This window comes from Uranotaenia lowii, chromosome 3 (genome assembly GCF_029784155.1).
Source record: "Uranotaenia lowii strain MFRU-FL chromosome 3, ASM2978415v1, whole genome shotgun sequence".
NCBI classification, from domain to species: domain Eukaryota; kingdom Metazoa; phylum Arthropoda; class Insecta; order Diptera; family Culicidae; genus Uranotaenia; species Uranotaenia lowii.
Window position 1 is genome coordinate 19,333,144 of NC_073693.1, and position 10,358 is coordinate 19,343,501.

General features: G+C 32.8%; 1 protein-coding gene across 1 annotated transcript in view; it reads left to right on the top strand.

Annotated features, from left to right (window-relative positions):
* The first annotated feature begins 1,300 nt into the window (after nt 1–1,300).
* LOC129757643 (phosphatidylinositol 4-kinase beta) overlaps nt 1,301–10,358 on the top strand; it is a 281,978-nt gene continuing 272,920 nt past the window's right edge. Inside the window, exon 1 of the mRNA XM_055754916.1 lies at nt 1,301–2,464. The gene's annotated coding sequence lies outside the window, so the exon portion shown is untranslated. The remainder of the gene's footprint in view (nt 2,465–10,358) is intronic.

A 10,358-nucleotide genomic window follows, 5' to 3' on the forward strand; every position in this document is an offset into this window, starting at 1 on the left:
TTAAATGCATTGAGTTGAAAAAACGATGCTGTGAGGATATTCTCATCAAAAGGGTAAAAATTTTAAAAAAATCAAGAAACTTTTCTCAGAGACGGTCACATTAAAAGGCTGCCCTCAAGTGATTCAATTTGAGTTGTAGAGTTTACTTTGAATGCTATTATTCTTGAAAACAAGCAGAAATTATATTTTGCTAATATTTGAAGGACAGGTTTAAAAAAGTTCATATTTTAGAAGAATTTCAGATCACAAAGTGAAGAATGCATACTTCGTGTGCTAGCATGATTTCTTCAAGCGAAATATACATAAAGCTTGTGATGTGTTGTAGTGCAGTTTGCAAGTCAGTTACTTCCTGAACCGATGTTCGTGAGTACGAGCCTAAGAGTAAACATCGATCACAGTTGTATCATTTTTGCCATTTGCATCATTTTTGTCAGTTTTGCCGTTCTTGTCAATTAAGTCATTTTTGTCATTTTCGTTTTTTTTTGTCATTTTCGTCTTTTTTTTTTGTCATTTTTGTAAATTTTTGTCATGTTTGTTGATTTTTGTCATTTTTGTAATTTTTGTCATTGTCATGTTAAAACGACTATATAATTGAAACAACAAGTATGATTGTATTATGTTTTTTTTTCCAACGGGATAAATTAGGATTGATACCTTTTTTTAACGAAACCTCTGCGGTTTTATCGATCAAATATACCTTAATATTAAATGCTGTCGGATGACCATTATTGGTTTAACGCTTTCTTTTAGTTTTCACATTACACATTACTAGTGGTTTAACTCCAATTGTGACCATGATAAAAGGAATTGTTCAGTCTGTTACGATAATAAAAATTAAACAAGGTAAATAAAATTTATGAATCATGCTAACAAATTCTCAAATTTGTAGAGCGAAAAGTCCCCGAGAGCGAGAGATTTCCAGTTTTCGTTTCTTCTCTCTCCCGAGCGCGGCAGCGTTGCCAGCCAAAAAACCCATTCAACTTTCCCATGGTTGGCAAGGGGGCCGCCACGAGAGAAATCCGCACTACCGGATCCGTTAGTTTGCAGTGAGCTTTGGTTGAGCTTGGACGTTCTTTCTCTTTTTCGTAGTTCCGAGTACCGTGTACGTTGTTTGTGCTCCCGTGTGTGGTGGCCCTCTTGGCTCTTGGCCTGTCTCGGTCTCCTCGGTCTCTGGATCTCGTGCGGTCGTGTGCGGTTTTGGGTGTATGCGTAGGCCAAATCAAAACTAGTTTTTGTTTTGCTCCCTCTCACTTCCACCTTCGGTTTCGGTTCGTGTGGGCCCTGGATTGTTGAGTGAAGTGAGTGAAGTGGAGTGAAGAGCTCGGAACGACTGGCCCTGTTATTGATGGTGTGCGTGCTCTGTGTACAGAGAAAATCGTGAAGCAGACATATTCCTGGGCTGGATTTTTCATTGCCTTTCAAGATTGTTGCATTTTTCGAAACTTCCAAAGGGAGCTATCGAGGTTGAGAATGTTTAACGAGAAGATAACATACGTAATCGCGGAAAAAGTGTTTTCATCTGAGTAAAAATGTACAAAAGATAAGCTTTTGACAAGCGTTTAGTGAGATGTTTGAGGCCAGAAAAAAAGAATGTCAAAATCAGCTCTAGTGTAATCCCTGTTGTGGGATTACGGAAGGCCTTTCAATGGTGTCAATGTGTGCGAGAGTTGGTGTAAATCAATGCTGAAAAGAGTGCATTTCTCGAAATGATTGGAATGCCGCAAATTTCAATCGAAAGCTAGTTATTCCTCGAAAACCAATTACAAAGTTATACGATCCAAATAACATCGTACCTAAATGGGATTGTACAAAAATCCTGCAAATAATTCGAAGGTGGTCATTGCATCGCCCTTTTGTTGGTGTAGAATTTTGTGGTGAATTTCGATCGTGGCGTGTCCATACACAAAACAGGAAAATATTTCTATCGCTGTGTGAGTGAGACGAAACGAAAAGTTTGATTTCGATGGTGTTGAATGAATGCGAAAAGCCAAAGCATTTCCCCCTCTTCTGACCAAACAAGAAAAGGCGAATACGGCGAACAAAGAGGAATGGTGTAAAAATATTACAAATGGGTGTTCGATGATTGAAATCCGATGAAATCAAGGAAAAATTAAAGCGGTTTAGTGGAAAAAAAAGTGAAAGAGCGCAGCAGCAACTGAATTGTGCATTGTGATTAATCTCTCGATGATCGTGAATGTGCCGCAGCAACAACACAAGAAAACCATTTAATTGGCCCGCGGTCTGAGGAGGTAAATAAAACAGAAGGAGTTTAATTATTTTCGAGAGCAGATTAAACAGTAGGAACAATCTGCTGGAACCGAATAGAAAACGAAAATCGCAAAAATACAGTGATTGTGCATTAACCTATGTTAGTTTAAAGTGAAGAAGCAGAAATCGATTAGCTGGAATATCTTCATTTACCACACTAGGTAGAATTAACAAATTTCTGTCGTTTATAAATAAGGTAAGATTTTTTTTTGAAGAATTTGCATTCATTTAGGTAATTATATCATTAAATTTTCTCCTAATTTAGGGAAGTAAAAATTATTTTTTTTTTTGATTTTTGAGTAAAATTCTAAATCTGGGGATTTAATTCTAGATCTGACTGCTTGTTGCGATTCTGAAAAAGGGATTTTGAAATTTTAATTCTGACTCTTATTAACATTTTAACATCTGAATCTGATTTCTGATTTTACAAGCCGACTATCTAAATTCTGAAATGTGTTTTGAAACTCAAATTTAAATTTTAAATTCTTCAACTGAATTCTGAATTTGAATCCTTAATCTCATTTCTGCAACTGAATGACTAAACTTTAGAACTGAATTCTAGATCGCTCTCATCCTGTTGAAAAAAAAGTGCAAAAAGTCGTAAAAAATGAAAGGTAATAAGGCTGAAACAAATATCAATTTCTCCTTTTGTTACCCCCCTTTCCCCCCCCCCCCCCCTTCGAAATTTCCAAAAAACCCGAAGGGGGGAATAAATAAAGTTTGAAGTTTTTCACGTAAATTTGAAAAAAAAATACAAATAAGGTACACCGGGGTAATTTTGAAAAAAGTTCATGGTAGTGATAATTGTGTGTAATTTATGTTGCAACCCACGAGATCCGATTTTATCGAAAATATATGCTTATTCCAGAAAACACAAGTACTTTTCCCTACTTTTCATAGTTCGAATGCTAAATAAAGTTAAAATGTATTGAAGGAAGGAGAGAAAATTGAAAAAATATCTAAACATCAAGTATGTATAAAGCCGTCCCCACTTACCCCAGGTAGGGTTTGGAGACAACATTTTAGATTTTTGAAAATAAACTCTTTTTTCTTAATTTTTAATCGCCGTTTCTTTTCCTAACTGGTTGTTTCTAATGTAAGGATTGTTTCCATGTAGAGTTTACGAGAAATTCGCGATTGAAAACGATGCACATCAACTCCACATCGTAGTTAAAAATAGAAAATTAACGAAAAGTCACCGTAAACATCCGTTATTGTCAGGACCGTATCTCTTTTACAGTTATTGGATAGATTACAAGTAAATTTAACATTCTGCATTAAAAGTTTGAAAAAATAGTTGACAGTATTGTTTTAATAGCCACCGTCCCCACTTACCCCGGTGTACCTTATCAAAAGATTACAAGACCAAAAAACAAGTTGTAGAAGATGGGATTTATTTCACCTTTTGTATTCTGGATTTTATTGAATTTTTCAATAAAAAATTACTTGATTTATAGGTGTTGTGCAATGATGCAGCATGCAATTCTCCAGATTCGAAATTATGGAAAATATCAACTCAATACTCGGAAGATCACAGGTCGAAACTGAAATTAACCTCAGCACTGGTTACTCCTTTAAAGAAAAGCAATATGAAGTATGTTTGACTTTCAACAAATATTTTATTAGTACATATCGGGAAATCTCTCGCAAACAACATAACCGTAGACTGAACTTTCAATACCTACACTGCCGTTCTAAGCAAGATTGTCCCATGTGGAAAAACGTGCAAACGAGAAAAACGCGATTGAAATATCAGCTATATTTCCAATTTTTCTCTCAAACTTAAAATTCACCGACAGTTTTTTCGTAGTGAACAGTTCAAGTTAATCATTTTACAATGTTTTCTGCCAAAAAAATTACATTTCCTACAAAAAAACAGCAAAATAGAGCCAAAAATGCTCCGTGTGACACTTTTGCGTAGAATCAGAACGCATGCCGATGCTAGTTCTACGAAAAACTGTCACACGGCTACAATTTTTCTATCATTTTAAAAGCTTGCGTAGTTTATTTTTTTGCCAAAAACTCATGCTAAACCGTAGTTTGAGAAATACGTTCCTCTTTGTTTATAAAAATGTATAGTTGAGTATGGATCTTGTAAGTAGTGCCTACCGAAAAGTGTTTAGTGAAAATTTCTCTGAATAAAACACTCAAGGCTTCTCGCTCCTTCTCTGCCCTCTGTTTTAGTGTTCTTTTCAGTGAATAACATTAAATTCAACAGTTTGAACTCATCTTAAGACAATTTTTTGATAAAATTTGCATTTTTCATAGAATTTTCTCTAGTGTGACATTCTTGCGTAGAACTATCAACATAGAGACAACCACCTTGATGAAAATTTCGTATAAGTTCAGAACAAAGTATACTTGTTTGTGTTTTTATTCGAAAGTTAACACTAAAAGAGACCGTTTCCAGCAAAAAAGTGAAAATGACCCAAAATTCACATGGGACATTCTTGCGTAGAACGGCAGTACAGGCATGTCGAACGAGTTCCTAATTCTTTGTTTTTAAGGCCTGAGTCTGTGAACGAGTCACTATAGTCATCGAATCGTTGAAAAATAGAAAAAAAAAGTAGTGTTCCTGACAATATTTCGTCACATGTACTAAATCATCCTTCTGTATAATATGCAAAAAACTCTCTCGGAGTGCTTCAACAAGATTTTAGAAACAGGAGTCTACCCAGATTGTCTCGAAACAGCTTATTCCAATTTTGAAGTCTAGAGACACATCCGATGTAAATAACTATCGTTCCATTTCAACTTTGAGTATCTTTAGTAATATTTTAGGATAGCTTTTTTTTACGAAAACAATGTTTTCTACAACCTTCAATACAGGTTTAAATCTGGATCAAGTGCGCTTGCAGCCATATGTGAATTGTTGAATTCTGTAATAAAAAAAATAGATGCCAAGAAAATCGTGAGATGGCTATTTCTTGAACTTAAGAAGGCTTTCGACACTCTTAACCATGAAATATAACTACAAAAATTGGAGTGTTATGGCATAAGATTCATAGCCAACGATCTTATTTGCTGACAGGAAACAATTTGTTTTCCTTGGGGAGGCAATGAGCTCTCTAGAAAGCTTGGAAGATGGTGCCCCACAAGGCAGCAATGTAGGACCCTTACTGTTCTTACTGTTCATCAATGATCTCAGTAAATTACCGTTGCGTGGTATATTTCGCCTACTTTCTGATGATAAATCATTATTCAATCTGGAAAACTGTCCTAATGTTGTTGTAACCAAAATGGAAAAAGATTTAAAAGTTCTTCATCAATATTTTTCGGCCAACCTCCTAACTCTCAATCTTGTTTAAAAAAAAGTACATGATTTTTCAAGCTCCCGAGAAATAGAATGAACTTTAATGTGATCTCAAACTATCCAACATTTCTGTAGAGAAAGTTACTAATTTTAAGTATCTAGGATAATTCTAAACGGAATTCTTTCTTGGTTCTACCACATTGACCAATTACAAAAAAAATATTATCGCTGAGCGGAGTTTTAAGGAGGGTGAAAGCGTTTTTCCGAATCTTAATTCTCTATTCAAATTCTGTATTCTGAATCAGAATGTAAAATCTCAACTATGAATTCTAAATCTAAATTTTGATGCTATAAACTTGAATTTGGACCATGAATTTTGAATTAATTCATAAATTGAATTCCAAATCTGTATTTTCAATTATGGTTTCGAATAAGGATTGTTCGAGCTTTAAAAAAATATCGATCTCCAATATCGATTCAAAGATGCATAAACGTTTCTGGTTCAAAAAAAGGTTCCAAACCCTAGTTGTATTTCTATTTTCGTATTTCGGATTCTGTATCCAGTTAGGATTCTTGTTTTTCAGTTTGAATAATCATTAGAAGTTAAAAATGAAAAGCTGCTTTGAAATCCTTGTTCAAATTTGGTTTAGCATTTCATATTAAATTTGAATCATGTTTTTCTAAAGTCATATGCATTTTCTATATTTTGATAATAGTTGTCCGAATATGAAAAAAGAAAAAAATTGTTTTATATTCGAATACTCAACTCAATACAAAATTCAAACATTCAACGCTTCTAAATGGCGATCAAAAATAGGAAACCCAGATTCAGGTCATCATTTGAAATTGATATTTTAATACAGATTCACAATACAGATCAAAAAAAATTAATAATCAATTTATTTTAAACAAAAACTACAGAATTTAAATAATAGATTTATGAATGAGGGCTTTAAAACTTGGGTCATAAAATTCTGATCTGGAATTAAGATTCGGAAATCGCAGTTTTTGTACATTTAAGAAATCGTATAGAATTTCGGAAATAGATTCACAGTTCAATTTAAAAAAAAAATCAGTTTCAGAATTCAGATTAAAATTCAGAAAAAGATTTAGCTTATAAGTGAGTTTTACAGTCAACATAAAATTGTTTAAAAATTCTAGAGATCATGAACTTAAAAATTTTCTAGTCATTTCGCTTTCCAGATTTCAAATTTTTAATCTAAATTAGTTTGTTCACACAATTTAATTTTCTAAGTTTTGTTTAGTGAAAAAAAACCACATTATATTTAAAAAAAAATCATCCACAGGATTTTCATTATGGAATTGATTCTTTATGAAAAATATGTTCTGTAAAAAGAACATGTATCTGATCTTCACCTAGAAAATCTTCAAAAAATTCTAAACTGTTTCAACATTTTTAATATTGCAGTTTTTTAAAAAGCCATAGTTCCAGTTTGCATCAAACAAATCTGATCCGAACTTTTTGTATCTCTTACTTTTTTTTAATTTGATTTATTTTTATCAAAGGTTGAAATATTTGAATTTGCAAAAGAGTTTGGAAGGTTGGGTCTGTTTGATTTTAGTATCTACAGAATAAGTTTTTTTTTTTAATTGAAGGCTCTCTTAAAAAATTTATTTTATTCTCAAACCAAATAAGTTTTATTTACAAGACTCATAAACAAATACAAAGATTTCAACCATCGATGAAAGCGAATTTCATATTTTGTTACTGAAGGGTTCATTATAGAAATTAAGCTCACCTTTTAGGATTAGTACCAATTTTCTCAGTTGAAAAGATCGATCCCAGATCCTTGTTCGAATGCTGAACCTGAATTCGGGATCGGAATACCCAAGGTGGATTTTGAATTTAAGTTTTGATTTTGATCTTTCTGTGGGCCTGTGATTTTAGTTTTTGTAACATGCTAACCATCTACATTTTTTTTTATTAATTAAATTTATTTCAAAGCTACACAAAATATATGTCAAAACTTTTGACTCAAAAGCAATCTAAATTGTCTGAGCTCTTTATTTAAGCGAAATATTCGCGAAAAACTTATTTTTGTCGATATTTACAGAAAATATAGTTGAAAATTTTTGAAACAATGAAATTCTGATGGGTTCATTCATCGAAATTAATTCATATTTTCTCGGTAAGAAAGAACAAAAATTTCTTCTTATTCTATGGTTTTGATTCAATTCCGGATTAACTTACCAAAAAAAATCTTACAAGCGAGAGAAATTCTTCTCCTCATAGTGTTATTTTGTTTTCCTTAAAAAAAAAATTTTTTCACCCCTGTCTCAGATACTTAAAAGTAAAACTCTTTGCATACTTGCTGCTTTTTACCAACTGAAATTGTAAATAATTTTAACTTACATAGTTCATCAAAGGAAATTTACAATGTTTTTAAGCATATTAGATGTAGTATTCGAAAATTTCCATCTTGATTTAACTAATCTTAAAGTTTGAGCTTGAAATTGCGAAGCAAATTCTAGTAAGTTCCAACTTACGGAAAAAAAATTAAAATCCCGTGAAAAAGGAAAAAAAAAATCCAACTTACGGAATTCCAACAAACTTACGGAAATTAGCTGTTGCATGTTCCCAGCAAACATTTTTGTAGGTATATTTCGCAACAAACTTTGTTATACGATTCATATATTTTCACAGTATAGAATTATCGCATAAAACTCGAAAAAACGGTATTTACCTACATTCATATTTTCAGCTTTTGGCTTGAGCGATTCTATTCAACACCTTATTCGTACATCCTTAAAGTATGCGAGATGGCTCAGGTTTTGCTCTCAATGCATGCAAATCGTTTCCAGCGACAATATTTGCTGCTTCTCTCATTGGACAATTTTCCCAAATGAACCATCTGATTTTTAGCGATCTGGTTGCACTGCTGATTTCAGAGAGAACAACAAGGTTATTTTCTCACTTGAATCTTGCGCAGAGAACAAATTTGCAAACATGGCGGACTATTAGTCATATCCGATTTAAACCCACTTTAAGTAACGATTTTTACGATCGTTTACTTATTTGGTAGGAATTGCGATTCGTATTAACATTGTTAACGATTTGAGCTATCATTTCTAATGCAATTTGCTGGGTTGCTGCATCAAAATATTCAGTCTTCAAAGAGAATACTTATAATTCAAAGAACAAGGGCGAAGGAGCCAATTGTAAAATAATCGTGTTATTCCCGTAAACGTGTTCAACTATCTATTTTACATCCGAGAATATGATCCTCATTTAATTTTTTTCGAGTTAAGTATGGTTAAATTTGATTGTTAAAATAAGATGAATAGCTTCTTGATGAGTGTGTTATCAGTATTTTTTTTTGCCTTATTTATTCCAGAGAATTTTTGTATGTTTTCATTTGAAAAGATTTTTCCCTCTCTCAAATTGCATCTCGAACAAAAAGATCAATCAATTCGGGATTGAAAAAGGGCAACCTCTTTTCTGTCGTGTCTTATGAAACGTCTTAAGGGTTCACCGAAAACAACTGCAAATGCTAGAAAATAAACTTTTAAATTTATATTCCACATCTAGAATGTGTTGTACAGACATCAAAGAAGTTTCGATTTGTTTATGTTGGTTTTGTATTTTTTTAGTATTCAATATTTGTTTGCATTTGGTTTCATCCTACGTAATGAAAGCGCACGCGAGAAATAACAGTGATTTAAAATAAAATTTAATTTTGTGGTGTGGTTTTTCTCAAAACACATGTCTTGGCGTATATTTCAATGTTGTGTGTTTTTGAGTCTTTTTTCGAAACTTTCTTAAAAATATATAGTGCTGAAGCGACTCTAAGAAAGCTCTCCCAAGCATATGAACGAATTGTCCCTTTTTGTTTTGCAACTAGTACAGTGAACTAGAAGCCCTATAAGCTGAAATGTTTACTAGCTAAAAGTAACATCAACCACTCAAAGAGTATCAACTTGGGGATCATCTTACCCATCTTCAATATACTTGAGTCTGTGCTTTGCTTTTATGATTGAACAGATTTAAATAGTGGAATGTGTCATTAAATAGACATAGTCGATTTGAGGGCATTTTTGAATTTCTGAAACCCTGGGGTGTAAAACGCTTAATTTTGGTTCAAAACTCATCCATGATTTTGTGCAGAATTTTGAAGTAACGTTTACATGTGTAAATTTGAATTTTTAGGATTGTATTGAAAAATTAAATATTTTATACTGGAAAATCAACATCATTTTTGTTTTGGTATTAGTTGTTAAACAGGGGTATGTCTTTTGGCATTGAAAAAACAATAAATTTAGTTGACATCACTGTTGATGCCTCGCGGATTATTGCATGAAAAGTACTCATACAACACCTTGCAAAGCACCAATTCAGTGAGTTATGGCCTTCGACAAAGTTGTCAGTGGAAAATTTTCTTTAGAGAATTTATAAATTGACACAACAATCATTAGCAGGCTTGGTTCCTCAGAAGAAACAAAAATTATTGATTTTTGTTTTGATTTTTCAGTACCAAATATTCAATTTTCCCATACAAACCTAAAAGTTCAAATTCACTCATGTAGACGTTACTTCAAAATTCTGCTAAAAATTATGGATTAGTTTTAAACCAAAACGAAGCTTTTTAGACTTCAGGGTTCGAGAAATTAAAAAATCACCCCAAATCGACTTAGTCTAATGTGTCATATTTATAGAAGGTCCTGAAACTGATCTCTGAATTTCCAATCATTTAATTGTACCTGTCATTAATTCTCTAGCAATGGCAGGTGATTCTTAATTAGAATAACCTGAACCAAAATGCTCAAAGAAAATGTAATTCTTATTCGACTGTCTTAGCCCGAAATGGTTGGCAACACT